The sequence below is a fragment of the Protomyctophum parallelum genome (genome assembly GCF_964188405.1).
Source record: "Protomyctophum parallelum genome assembly, chromosome: 13".
NCBI classification, from domain to species: Eukaryota; Metazoa; Chordata; class Actinopteri; order Myctophiformes; family Myctophidae; genus Protomyctophum; species Protomyctophum parallelum.
This window is the reverse complement of record NC_139708.1, coordinates 4,391,388-4,406,926: the sequence shown is the minus strand read 5'-3', so window position 1 is coordinate 4,406,926 and position 15,539 is coordinate 4,391,388. Positions and strand designations below refer to the sequence as shown.

The window sequence follows — 15,539 nt, the reverse complement described above, 5'->3', positions numbered from 1 at the left end:
TTTTATCAAACTTTGCAGAAGGTAATTGACAGATAGCATTGATAAAAGGTGCGTAGCATGCAGTACCAGCCCCTGTTCCATCAACAAACAGTGAATGATTCGACCACTTCAAGCTAGTCTTAAATGCCATTGCCAATACCAGCTCTCTCTTTTCTGTCCCAAGGACCCGCACATTGATATATCTGGCCATGGACCGTGGTTAACCCATTCTGATCTGAGATCAGATTCATACGAGGTTTCCGCCGGACACACACTGGTCTGATGAACCCATTCTGACCTGAGATCAGATTCATACGAGGTTTCCGCCGGACACACACTGGTCTGATGAACCCATTCTGACCTGAGATCAGATTCTAAAAATGTCAGTCGTTCTTCGATTTTTCAAAAAATAGCAGACCTACAAGCTCGTATCGCGCCACTCGGTGGCGCGATATGAGCTTGTAGATCTGCTATTTTTCAATAGCTAAAGCATAACGTGATGCTGACACCAAAATGGGTGCCCGTTCAGAATGGGTTTAAAGATTGTTTCAACCAATGCATTACACTGTTCAGTGGTCTACCAATTAGCATAACGGTTCATTACAGACTATACATTCAAAGCCTCTTGAAACAAATTAAACTAGAAAAAGTGCCCTTCTGGGCACAGGTCTCCACCAGGAGGATGTAATGTCGTGATCACATGACTACAGAGATCATGTGTACCGATTCGCGTGAAATTTGGATGAAATCTGTGCGACTAATTATAAACAAAATGTGAAATGTGTTTCGCAGAGATCGGCCTCATGGTGGCGCTATAACTGGGAGATGTGGAAAATGAAGGGAAATGTTTTGCCATGTCCTCTAGGGAGTGCGCATATAAAGTTGCACACATTTATACGCAGTTATAGGTAAAAACAGGAATTGCCCTGTTATAGCGCCACCATGAGTCTGATTTAGAAACAAATTAGTGGTCTGCGGCCTAGTGGAAATGTACGTGTATAATTTCACGGAAATTGCACATTGTGTTTGTGATTTGTGGCATTTTGTTCGAAATGAACCAATCATGCAAGCTTTGGAAGCCAATCTTAGCCAATCAGGATGGAATATTGGAAATGGTGCAGAGCCGTGTTGATCACATGACTATGGAGATAGTATATACCGAATTGCGTGATGTATGGATAAAATGTGTACGAGTAATGTACAGAAATGTGTTTTGCCTAAATCGGCCTCATGGTGGCTCTATAACAGGCCATTGTGGAAAAGAGGTTTGTCGTTGGCATCCAGGGAGAGTGTGTGTGCAAAGTTTGACATCGACCGGGGTAACGGTGCCAGAGATTAGCTGGTAACACAGACAGACGGACGGACGGAGTGCAAAACATACTCTCTCCCCATGCCTTCGGCCTGGTGGAGACAATTTACAATTACAATTTACAATTTAGGCATTTAGCAGACGCTCTTAATCCAGAGCGATTTACAATAATCAAGAGCAAAAGCATGGGAATACATCACAAAAGCATTTATCATAAAACATGCGTAAGCTAAGAAAGTAACAGTGGAATATCTATATTATGAGACTATACATATAAACTATATATATATACTACTATGCTATACATACAGTATACAGAGACAACAGTATGGTCCGATTGTCATTCTGGCTGTGAACCTCTGTAAGTTTCACTAGAGCCTAACAGTTTCATCAGAGAGCCTACTGTATGTGCACACAGGCTGCGCTACAGCTTTGGGTGTTTTGGCACTGACTGCCTGGCTGTCACAACAAAGACTCAGAAATATTTTCCCTTCCCATCTTGTTGATATCGTTTGTGAGCTCATCTTCGCTACAAATAAAGTGTGTGCATGATACTGTATACTTGTTGATCCTTGCTGGCCTATACCCGGTTATATTTGTAGTAACCCCAACTGAATATAGCACTGCATTGTGCATTCCTCTCTCAGTTGCTGTGGTAACCGGTCCTAAAGCGCTCATACCAAAGCCATTCTTCAGTTCTTCTTCAAGTCCCCGAGGCCAGTGCTGGGGTGTATTTGCTGCTTTTGCTGCATTGAGGACTTTTCAGATGATGAGGCATAGTACGATGCAGGTATAGTTCAGACTCAGAGCTCACAGATGTGTTGCAAACGGACGTGCAGCTAAAAAATATCACATTAGGGAAACTGGGGTCAAAACTATAACACTATTTGTATTTATATTTTCCTTCATAATTATTTTTTGGAATAGAGCGGTAGATGGACGGATCTTTAAAGCCATTCTGACCGGGCACCCATTTTGGTGTTGGCATCATGTTATGCTTTAGCTATTGAAAAATAGCAGATCTACAAGCTCATATCGCGCCACCGAGTGGCGCCATACGAGCTTGTAGGTCTGCTATTTTTGAAAAATCGAAGACACTTTTAGAATCTGATCTCAGGTCAGAATGGGTTAATAATGAAACTGTCAGGATGTAATAGACATTTTTAGAATCTGATCTCAGGTCAGAATGGGTTAATAATGAAACTGTCAGGATGTAATAGACATTTTTAGAATCTGATCTCAGGTCAGAATGGGCTAGCTGAAAGAGACCTATGCTTTTCTGGGCATATACAGTAATAGAACCTGAAACCTATCTATCTACCGCTGGAAACGGACAGAGGTTTATTGGTTCACCAACCTTGATGGAAGAGAGGGAGAGAGAGGGAGAGGGAGAGAGAGGGAGAGAGAGAGAGAGAGAGAGAGAGAGAGAGAGAGAGAGAGAGAGAGAGAGAGAGAGAGAGAGAGAGAGAGAGAGAGAGAGAGAGAGAGAGAGAGAGAGAGAGAGAGAGAGAGAAAGTGTGTGTGTGTGTGTGTGTGTGTGTGTGTGTGTGTATAGCAGATCTACAAGCTTGTAGGTCTGCTATTTTTGAAAAAAATCGAACAACGACTGACATTTTTAGAATCTGATCTCAGGTCAGAATGGGTTAATCAGACCAGTGTGTGTCCAGTGGAAACCTCGTATGAATCTGATCTCAGGTCAGAATGGGTTAAGCTCTCTCAGTGGTGGTGGCGGCATTCAAACCATTTGTCTCGTAAATGTTTGGAATAAACAAGGAGAACTGGAAGTGCAGTATAGCCACCCAGACTGTTCCTGTCAACAACTGACAGTTGGCATGACGAGCCTTAACCCATTCTGACCTGAGATCAGATTCATACGAGGTTTCCACTGGACACACACTGGGTCTGATTAACCCATTCTGACCTGAGATCAGATTCATACGAGGTTTCCACTGGACACACACTGGGTCTGATTAACCCATTCTGACCTGAGATCAGATTCATACGAGGTTTCCACTGGACACACACTGGGTCTGATTAACCCATTCTGACCTGAGATCAGATTCATACGAGGTTTCCACTGGACACACACTGGGTCTGATTAACCCATTCTGACCTGAGATCAGATTCATACGAGGTTTCCACTGGACACACACTGGGTCTGATTAACCCATTCTGACCTGAGATCAGATTCATACGAGGTTTCCACTGGACACACACTGGTCTGATTACACAAGCTCGTTCAACTTTTGACTCCATCCTAAGCATACTTAAATACTCTGGTGTGACATTTACAAAATCATAATCTGTGTCAGAGCATGGCGATGAAGCCGTGTATATGTCCCCGCAGCTACTGGCCCGCCTCCACACGGGCACGCGTCTGTTGTCCCATCAAACCCCACCCCCACCCCCAACACACACACACACACACACACACACACACACACACACACACACACACACACACACCTCGTGTCACCCACATGCATAGATTTAAGCTCAAAATGTTTGCTTTATTTTTTTTATATTGGCCTATTCGATCTACAAACTACAAAAGTGGCTCGCTATGAGGTTGTATCTGCTATTTTTGAATAGCCAAAGTTATATAACTTTTTTAGGCTATAACCTTTTTTTATAGCCAAAAGTATAAAAAAAAAGTGGTTAAAATCAAAATGACACGTATGCTTTCCCAGTTTGAATGAGTTAAATAGAGCATATAACACTCTGATGAATGACAGCTATTTCAAACAGTCTTCTTCCACAATATGTATTGTGTGAGGGCTGGTATTGAACAGTTTATTTGGTGAGTCATAAACTGTAGTTCACTGTGTATCTAATGATGGATCAAAGCATGACATTTGAGCATGACAATTTGTCAGCAATAGAAGCAAAGGCATCTTTTCATATACCCCTACTTTCTTCCTCCTACAGTAGACATGACTGGATTTTTCAAAATAATAGCCAGACTTTTTCTTTTGTATTGTTCTCTTTTTATTTCTACTGAGCACCGACCTTTGAGTAATAAGAGTAGTCTGACAAACAAACAGTTTTTATCTCAAACTTTTTCTGACCTGAGATCAGATTCTATAAACGTCTTCTACATCCTGACAGTTTTCTGAAAAAGCTATGTTTCTATGTCAGTCGTTCTTTGATTTTTCAAAAATAGCAGACCTACAAGCTCGTATCGCGCCACTCGGTGGCGCGATACGAGCTTGTAGATCTGCTATTTTTCAATAGCTAAAGCACGACATGATGCTAACTCCAAAATGGGTTCCTGTTCAGAATGGGTTAAGTGCAAGGGACTATATTGTCAGGGGAAATAACAATATAGGCTACCTATAATCCCCTATACCTAATTGAGGTTCTGTTATAATTATGACCTCTTTCTCAGAGTTTAAAGATAAAATTGTCTCTGATGCGATTCCCAGTGGAAGTCAATAGGCTACTGTGTCTGTAACCGTTTCCGATAAGACACTTCAGGAAGCAACATGAATAATTTAGTCCCAGACAGTCACTTCCTACAGGCTCTGTGACTTTGGAGAACCACACTGGTGGTGCTAGCCTCGGAAACCACAGGCGTTTTGTTTTCAAAGGTGAAAAAACGCCCTGGAAATGTGGCATAACGCTAAACTCTCTCTCTCTCTCTCTCTCTCTCTCTCTCTCCTTGATTAGATCATGCCCTGCACCTGTATTCAATCTCTCTCTCTCTCTCTCTCGCGCGCGTGCGCACACACACACACACACACACACACACACACACACACACACACACACACACTCACTCACTCACTCACTCACTCACTCACTCACTCACTCACTCACTCACTCACTCACTCACTCACTCACACTCTTTCTCTCTCTCTCTCTCTCTCTCTCCCTCTCTCTCCCTCTCTTCCATCAAGGTTGGTGAACCAATAAACCTCTGTCCGTTTCCAGCGGTAGATAGACAGGTTTCAGGTTCTATTACTGTATATGCCCAGAAAAGCATAGGTCTCTTTCAGCTAGCCCATTCTGACCTGAGATCAGATTAAAAAAATGTCTATTACATCCTGACAGTTTCATTATTAACCCATTCTGACCTGAGATCAGATTCTAAAAGTGTCTTCGATTTTTCAAAAATAGCAGACCTACAAGCTCGTATCGCGCCACTCGGTGGCGCGATATGAGCTTGTAGATCTGCTATTTTTCAATAGCTAAAGCACAACATGATGCCGACACCAAAATGGGTGCTCGGTCAGAATGGGCTAGGCTACGCTGGTGCTGACCCATATGGCTCCGCTGGTGCTGACCCATATGGCTCCGCTGGTGCTGACCCATATGGCTCCGCTGGTGCTGACCCACATGGCCACGCTGGTGCTGACCCACATGGCCACGCTATAACACTAATGTGAAACTATTCTTTACAGCAGGAGTGGAGCATTAGGAGCCACGAACAAAGACAAAAGTGTGAGAGAGGAAATTGACTTGATTGATTGACTGAAATTGAAATTGAAACACTCGAGCACTTTATATTACTGTTGCGCTTTGCCGTTACATGCACATTAGCCTCGGTCCCAGGCTTACTTATCTGCGATAAGAAAAGCCTGGTCACAACGTAAGGCAGAGAAGCATAAAGAAAAGCCTGGTCACAACGTAAGGCAGAGAAGCATGAAGAAAAGCCTGGTCACAACGTAAGGCAGAGAAGCATAAAGTAAAGCCTGGTCACAACGTAAGGCAGAGAAGCATAAAGAAAAGCCTGGTCACAACGTAAGGCAGAGAAGCATAAAGTAAAGCCTGGTCACAACGTAAGGCAGAGAAGCATAAAGAAAAGCCTGGTCACAACGTAAGGCAGAGAAGCATAAAGAAAAGCCTGGTCACAACGTAAGGCAGAGAAGCATAAAGAAAAGCCTGGTCACAACGTAAGACAGAGAAGCATAAAGTAAAGCCTGGTCACAACGTAAGGCAGAGAAGCATAAAGAAAAGCCTGGTCACAACGTAAGGCAGAGAAGCATAAAGAAAAGCCTGGTCACAACGTAAGACAGAGAAGCATAAAGTAAAGCCTGGTCACAACGTAAGGCAGAGAAGCATAAAGTAAAGCCTGGTCACAACGTAAGGCAGAGAAGCATAAAGTAAAGCCTGGTCACAACGTAAGGCAGAGAAGCATAAAGTAAAGCCTGGTCACAACGTAAGGCAGAGAAGCATAAAGAAAAGCCTGGTCACAACGTAAGGCAGAGAAGCATAAAGAAAAGCCTGGTCACAACGTAAGGCAGAGAAGCATAAAGTAAAGCCTGGTCACAACGTAAGGCAGAGAAGCATAAAGAAAAGCCTGGTCACAACGTAAGGCAGAGAAGCATAAAGAAAAGCCTGGTCACAACGTAAGGCAGAGAAGCATAAAGAAAAGCCTGGTCACAACGTAAGGCAGAGAAGCTATCGGCGGACGTATCCTCCGGAATATCCGTCAGATGTATTTCCCCCGGATACGATATTTTCCCGACCAATCACAACACTTGTTTGTTTCATTCGCGGAGAATGTAAACTGATTTGCAAAGCATCAACGTAATTTCCTTGGGAAAAATACTTCCGCAAAAATCCCGCAACTTCCGCTGATAGTCTTTTCAGAGTAGGTCTTGCCCAGGGTGCATGCACATGCAGTAGGCCAGTGATTGAACAGCATTTGATGATTTGTGCATGCGTCTGTATGCTATAGCAAAAAGAAGAATAGTGAAGTAAATTTTCTACTTCAATACACTAACTAAACTGGACTAAAATAGAGACAAAAAGGACGACGAGTATTCGGCATCAAAGCCTCAGACGATCGGATGAAGAAAACACGCAGGCAGAGATGAGCTGAAGTGTAGATGCATCAGAGTTGTATTTATTGCAGACAAAGACCAAGACAGAGAGCTTCCCCGTGGCCATGCATGCTGTGTGCCACGGGAGCACACCACAGACTAACCACCTCTCGGTCGTCAGCCTGCTCAAGACTTCCTCACATTGTATTTTCAGATGATTATATACAGAGTTCCATCAAACAGAGGTGTTTTAAACTTTTACATATCAACAGTGGGCAGTGGCATAGCAATGCATACAGAGTGACGTCTGAGATTTAATCAATTGACCTCTTGGTTGAAACAATAGCATGCTAACTTCCTTAGGTGTGACCCAGGATCTGAACCTAAACAAAAGGCATGTAAAACAGGCCAACGACACCTTGACTTTGGATATCAAAGACAGGCCTCAGAGACAGAGTGACTGCAGATATTTAAGACAGACAGAATAGGCACAAGAACATGGGTTATTGCCTAGAATTATTGATTCCTAGATACGACAATAGTCTGCACATGCACACTGGTAATGCTGAAAATGCTCCTCTGAAGTTTTATCGCTAAACATTGATGAGCAATAAAACTGCAGAGGAGCTTTTTCAGCATCACCAGTGTGCAGACTCTATTGTTTTTTAAATATTTCCGTTTGTCTTACACCTGGACCACGGATGTACGTGCACGACCCCCCCCCCCCCCCCCCCCCCCCAGTACAAACTGCAGAACGGCTGAATTATGAAAGGGCCTCAGCTGTGAACACCATTTCTGCTGTTGCCTTGCGTGTACCGTATATTCTCTTCCCTTCATGTGGTGTGCTCAACTGTATGGACGTGTGTTTATGTCCACTAATCCCCTACGCCACTCTGTCATCAGCCTGGAGTTTATCAAACATGGGCAGAATGGAGAGAGAGTTGTCATGCACAGTGACACCGCCGCAGAGCTATTTTTAACTTACAACAAAAGAGCATCGCACAAAATCATCACGAATCGTAGCCCGCATTTTAAACACGCAATTGTCATTCTCTGTGAAGAAAGTGGGGTGACTGCAGTTTACGGCCAGATACGGTCCAGTAGAGGATCATCACACGCACATTCTATAAGTGCTGGTCCTGGTCTGAGATGCTCCATACAACATATTTACTAAACACACAAGCTTAGTTTTGATCCCGTTAAGGAGTTTCGTCAGTTCATACACTCAACTTCAGTATACCACTTTGTGCAGTGGTTAAAAAGACAACAAACATTTAGACACAGATGCTATAGAATTATAAAAGCTACTATTAAAAACTAGCAAAAAAAATCATATGGAGCAACTCTATATTGCTGATGATAGTATAACATAATATGCAACCAGGTTGCATATTATGTTATGTGTTCAGGTGACTGAGAACATGTTAATGAAAGGGATTTGGCTTGGTATACAATATGTCTACTCTTTTTTGCAGTTTAAGTTGGCTAAAATCACCATGACAGAATATGATAAAGACGTGTACTTTTTTCTGATTTTAAGTTAAAGCGCAAATAACATGCATTTAAAAACTGCTTTTAATATTTAATAATCATATTGTCTATGTCCCTCAAAGTTATTTCTAATGGTTTGAGCCTCAATCACCACTCTGATATAACCAGGCCTTGTCAATTCTTTCTGGACTTTGAAAGCAGTTTTAGCGGTTTAGAGGTGGAGCGGGTGCTGATATGCAGATTATTTAATATTTGAGTCATTATAATACTCATGCTAGATAAAACCAGGCTTGTTTCCATTCCATGCCAGCTTGGAAAATCAACAATGGTGGACATTGTAAACAAAGTGGAAATGCAAATTTGCAACTGAAGACTGAAGAAATGGAGGAATTATACAAAGTAGGGTGACATTGATGACATCACGATGAGACCAAAATCAGTTGAGCTGTTTCTGAGAGCAATTTCCATTAAAACACCCATATGACATGAAGGCCTGATTGTTCAAAATGTGTTATTTGTGGGGATAGAAAACACACATGGGAGCCCCAAAAACACAAAATAAATTGAAAAAGTTGAATTTTATGTTATAGGTCCTTTAAGAGTTTGCACCTCTCTGTGGCAGTTCACCCTGCCACTGATGATATATTGAACGACCTGTATTACATTCTGATTATTTCTAATCTAACAGGAAGGTCGGGACACAAATGGGTTAAAGTTTGAATTATTATTTATTGTGTGTGTATGCTGCAGAGAATTATATTATTGTGGGCTGTGTATGTACATGGGTTGATGCTTGATTGTTAATTGCTTGTTGTCTCCATGGTAGGGAGAAACTATCAGCTGTGGGGTGTGGGGAACATACCAACAGTATGAGGGTTTGTTTAGAGTACCCTGTTTTCTCCTTGTTTATATGATATGGTTAATTGATTGAATAATACGTGATGTATAATAATATGTGATGAATAATATGTGTTGTCCCTGGACATTATGGGGTACTGGGGTAATTGTTGAATCAATTCAGGGTGGTGTGTTCCAGTGGGAGGGGCTTAGCCTTTATATGTAGGGAGCAGGGGGGCAGTCAGCCAGATATTTCGTGAAGCCTCAATTGAAATCGGTAGTTCATATAATGGCCTGTTGTGGCGCTGGACTGGACCCAAAAAGCCCCATAGCTCCATAGAGGCCCATGTATTTTGGCCCAACTTCACCTAGACTGTATTACCTTAATAAACATGGTCATGAATACTTTCTTCTTCCAGTCACTAGTTTAAAGTCTAATTTCTAATGTCATAATATTCTTTTTGGAAAATTATGGTCCCATTAATTAAAAAAATGACCATAAAGAAAAAAAAACATCGCGTATGTTCTGAGGGGCGTGGCTACCGTTACAGTCTATGATCGGGATTCCCCTCCCACTCGAGTCAAAATAAAAACCAACGGAGAAGAAGGGGGGAAGTCCCGCCTCGTTGTCTGGGCAGCCAATGGCCAGCTGGTCCAAAACGGAGCCAGCCAATGGCCAGCTGGTACCAAACGGATCTAGAAAGATGGCGACTTACAGTGCAGGAATAACAGGCTTCATTTTACGTCCATGTTAGACCCGGGGAACGCTTTGTCCATATTTTTTACAGTCTATGGTAGGGAGGCCTCCCACTAAAGTAGGACTGTGTAGGTGGAAGGAGCTAGGGCCACCTGTCCAGTACATCTGTAAATACCTTTGTTTTTGGTCTGTGTGTAGTTTGAATAAAGACAAACAGCATCTCTGCATCAATGACTGCCTGGAGGTTATTTTCTATATATTTTCCCAGTTTACATACTACCCACACTATAGGCAAGTGTGACACTCTCCATGTAGATGAATCCAAAGTATGATCATCTAACTGGCATATATCTATAGATCTCCCCCCACGATGAACCAAATGCACAGTAAATTACTGGGTCCATTTGTACACTCAGGGATAGATGACACTCAGGATTTTGCGGTGTGCTATATCGGGAAATCGCATTAACCCAGGTATCCTAGCTACAGGAAAATGCACTACCATACCCACACGCACGCACGCATGCACAGCACACACACACACACACACACACACACACACACACACAGCCACACACACACACACACACAGACACACACACAGACACACGCACACACATGCACGCGCACACACACAAACACTGTGGTCCTGGATGGCTGTTTGGTTACACTTTGACACAAACTGAAGTTTCCTGGTAAAGGGTTTAGAAACAACAGTATAACCCGCCATCATGTATTCCATCTGGGGTACAGATCATATCACTAGGGGTCCGTGCAGGAAGGAAGAGGTTCAGGTTCAGCCTTCAAGCAAACAGTGAATGTATGCACAAACCCCTCCCATGTTCTCCACCGGGAAAAAATCATTAAAAGGGATTGAGGTCGCTTATCTCGTTCAGTTACTGTAGGTCCCACAGTCCCATGTATTTTCTTATCTCCCTCTATTCCTCATCCATGTTATCACACTGCATTTCCCTCGTAGCGTCTGCATCATCTTTGATCTAAATTAACTCGGATTTCTTACAAGCACTTTTGCAGAGAGAACAATACTGTGTTTCCATCTCCACAAATGCAAACACATTATGCTCTCTCTCTTTCTCTCTCTGCATGCACGCACGCACTCACGCACACACACGCACACGCACACGCACACGCACACACACACACACACACACACACACACACACACACACACACACACACACACACACACACACAATGTAAACAATAGCCACACTCTACAAGATGCTTTGGCGTGTTAGGAGCACCATTACCTAAAGTCTGCCTGCAGTGCTGTGCATGCAATGCTCCAAAAATAAACTGGTTCTGTCTGTGACAACTAGGAGCTCTTTATGCTCAGACTACTGTATGTTACTGTATGACTACTGTATGTTTTTGTGTTGAAAGGTGATGCATTCCCCACTTGTTGATCTCTGTTCTGTTAGCAGCATGAAAACAAATGGGAGTGCAGTACTTTCATCCGACGGATCATTGGTCCGAACGACAACCTACGTACCTCCTCCCTCACCCTAACCCTAACCTCCCCCGGGGCAGACACCTAAACCTAACCGCAACCCTCTCCCGACCCGCAGCGCACCTCGGAGCATTGCCCCGTCGGGCCTATGAGTTGTCGGACAAAAGGATGCCCCCCAACAAATGGCACCTCAGTGCAGCTTATATTGGTGGATTCATCAGCACAGCCACAGCCGGCTATAGGGCAGCTATAGGGCAGGGGTTCCCAAACATTTTCCAGCTCGAGTCAAGAACCAAAAGAGAAATTAGCCGTCTGCCAGTCCCCGGGACCCAAAATACGTTACGAATTAATCACTTAAAGGGACACTTCACCCTTTTTGCAAAAATATATATGTTAATGACGTTTAGAAGCTTTAGAACACTTTCCTGGAGATCTTTATGTGTGTAATATGTGGTTTTAGATATTTTAGATTGTAGCAGTGAGCCTGTTGTCTCTGATGTCATGGACACTGGGCTCACTTCCTTCCTGGACTACATGTTGTCTCAGTAAGACAGCTCTCCCCCTATCCACAAGGAGGAGCAGTGCACCAAAGAATTATGGGAATTGTAGTCCAGGAAGGTAGTGAGACCAGTGTCCATGACATCAGAGACAACAGGCTCACTGCTACAATCTAAAATAACTAAAACCACATATTACACACACAATTACCCCCAGGAAAGTGATCTAAAGCTTCTAAACGTCATTAACATATATTTTTTTTGCAAAAAGGGTGAAGTGTCCCTTTAAGTCCTGCAAAAACAGCCGGAAAAAAACAGTCCATCTGTGTGTCTGTGTGTCTGTGTGTCTGTGTGTCTGTGTGTCTGTGTGTCTGTGTGTGTCTCTGAACGGCTAATCACATGGCACCGCTGGAACGTTTGGCATGAAACCATGCACGCACACTCCCAGGAGGCCAAGGGACACAGTCAAATGAACGACCTGTATTACATTCTGATTATTTCTAATCTAACAGGAAGGTCGAGACACAAATGGGTTAAAGTTTGAATTATTATTTATTGTGTATGTTGCAGAGAATTATATTATTGTGGGCTGTGTATGTATATTGGTTGATGCTTGATTGTTAATTGCTTGTTGTCTCCATGGTAGGGAGAAACTATCAGCTGTGGGGTGTGGGGAACATACCAACAGTATGAGGGTTTGTTTAGAGTACCCTGTTTTCTCATTGTTTATATGATATGGTTAATTGATTGAATAATACGTGATGTATAATAATATGTGATGAATAATATGTGTTGTCAAATCCTCAGTGTTCCTCAAATGACTTATTTGAACGGAGTGCAGTACTTTCATCCGACGGATCATTGGTCCGAACGACAACCTACCTCCTCCCTCACCCTAACCATAACCTCCCCCGGGGCAGACACCTAAACCTAACCGCAACCCTCTCCCGACCCGCAGCGCACCTCGGAGCATTGATCCTTCGGAGCAATGCTCCGTCGGATGATAGTATGCCTCCCATTTGAACGCACACGCACACATACAAATGTATGCTTGTAGAGTTGGAAAAAACAGCGAGACAGGAGACCTTAGGTGCGTCAAGATAGCTTTACTAATGTTTCCACATGAAAGGAAATTACAGTACACTAGGTCTGCATTAAACAACAACAATAATTCACTCTTCTTAACCTGTGCTCTTAAAGGCACACATCCTCTTTTTTTCTTAGGCACACACCCTCTCTCAATATGTCTCTATCTCTAGAAACGTTGGTCACCACACATGCTCACACAAAAGAGGTCAACTGTGAACCACTTATGGGTGAAGCAGAACATACTGTTCAGCCGGCCCATATGAGACCAACTGGGAACGCATGTCCAAACGCTGGTGGTCCTGGTTTGTTGCTACTCGTCTCATTAGACAGGACAGCCATACAGTGTTATTGTTTCTCTTATCTGCTGTCTGTCTGCACATTGTAAAAGGCCTCGTCCCTCTCATTGCTGATGGGGAAAACATGTACAAATGCAGTGCTGACATTCTAATTGCACTCATGAGAAACCCAACAGAAGCCAGATATTTGATCTTGTACAATTTTACATACAATTGACATTTTAGGCATTTTTGCAGATGCTTGTAATCCAGAATGATTTACAAAGTGCAAGATCAAGAGTAAATCTTGAGCCCTATAGTCTACAAAGTAGAGTGCAAATAAATTAATAAAGAAACCCCAGTCCCGCCCCCTTTCATGACGACGCCAGGCCCAGGAAATGAATCCCAATGCATTTTTCCCATAGACATTTCAAAACATATTTATTTAAAGACCTTATAAGCCAATTCTTGTTGTGACAAATCATGACAAACAAACACAATATTTTGGACGAAACAAATAATTACAAAGAAGAAGAACAACAAAAAAGTGTTGTAACCTGCCGTTTTTTTTCTTCTTTCTAATTATTTGTCCAGCCCGAAAAATTGTTTTTGTTGTCATGATTTTTCACCACAAGAGTTGGCGTTTGTCCGCGGCATAACCGTCTTTAAATAAATACTTTCTGAAAAGTCTATGAGGAAAATGAACAGGGATTTATTTTCCGGGTCTCTCGAGGGGGCGGGACTGCGACGCTCTCTACACTGTAGCAGAAAACTATGAAACCTTGTGTTTTTGACACCTAACCCACTTTCCCTATAGGTCGTACCCCAGCAGTACCACCTAGTGCTGGTTGCTTATAGTGTTCTAAGCATACCCTTGAGCAGACCACTGTTGGGTGCAGCACACACACACACACACACACACACACACACACACACACACACACACACACACACACACACACACACACACACACACACACACACACAACATACAAACCCAGTAACAAACACAAGCACAAACCCAGACAACCAGACAATCGTCCTCGGGCTCTCACACTCACTCACTCACTCACTCACACACACACACCACACGTCACGTCACGTCACGTCGCCTGCTCCAGCCAGCTGTGAGTGTGTGTGCGTGCGTTTGTGCGATTTGTGTACGTGTGCAGACAGTTTCGTCTGGATGTGTTGGTGCCAGGGGGGCAGTCAGCCAGATATTTCGTGAAGCCTCATTTGAAATCGGTAGTTCATAATAATGGCCTGTTGTGGCGCTGGACTGGACCCAAAAAGCCCCATAGCTCCATAGAGGCCCATGTATTTTGGCCCAACTTCACCTAGACTGTATTACCTTAATAAACATGGTCATGAATACTTTCTTCTTCCAGTCACTAGTTTAAAGTCTCATTTCTAATGTCATAATATTCTTTTTGGAAAATTATGGTCCCATTAATTAAAAAAATTACCATAAAGAAAAAAAAACATCGCGTATGTTCTGAGGGGCGTGGCTACCGTTACAGTCTATGATCGGGATTCCCCTCCCACTCGAGTCAAAATAAAAACCAACGGAGAAGAAGGGGGGAAGTCCCGCCTCGTTGTCTGGGCAGCCAATGGCCAGCTGGTCCAAAACGGAGCCAGCCAATGGCCAGCTGGTACCAAACAGATCTAGAAAGATGGCGACTTACAGTGCAGGAATAACAGGCTTAATTTTACGTCCATGTTAGACCCGGCGAACGCTTTGTCCATATTTTTTACAGTCTATGGTTGGTGCTCATTTCAGCTGTGCAATCATGTAAATCGGCATAAACAAGTCTGGTTCTACTCTTGTGCAGCTATTTGAGGTCACCATCGTGCAATGTTCACAGAACAATCCTGTCTGTTTTTTGGTTTTTTTTGTGGCTTTCGACTTTATTTTATATTTTTATGGAGGGACAGACAGTAGGCTGACAGAGAATGGGGAGAGAGATGGGGGGGAAGACATGCAGTAAAGGCCGTCGGGATCGGGAGTCGAACCAGCGGCACACTGCCAGACTGGATTACCAGCCAAGGTGCCTGGACCACTGAGCCATGGCCCGGAGTTTGTCATGTGCTAACGTAATCAGCAAACGGAGACTTAATTGGGCAGT

General features: G+C 43.3%; 1 protein-coding gene across 1 annotated transcript in view; it reads right to left on the bottom strand.

The window, feature by feature from the left end:
- gcgra (glucagon receptor a) overlaps positions 1–15,539 on the bottom strand; it is a 95,927-nt gene that overhangs the window by 56,406 nt on the left and 23,982 nt on the right.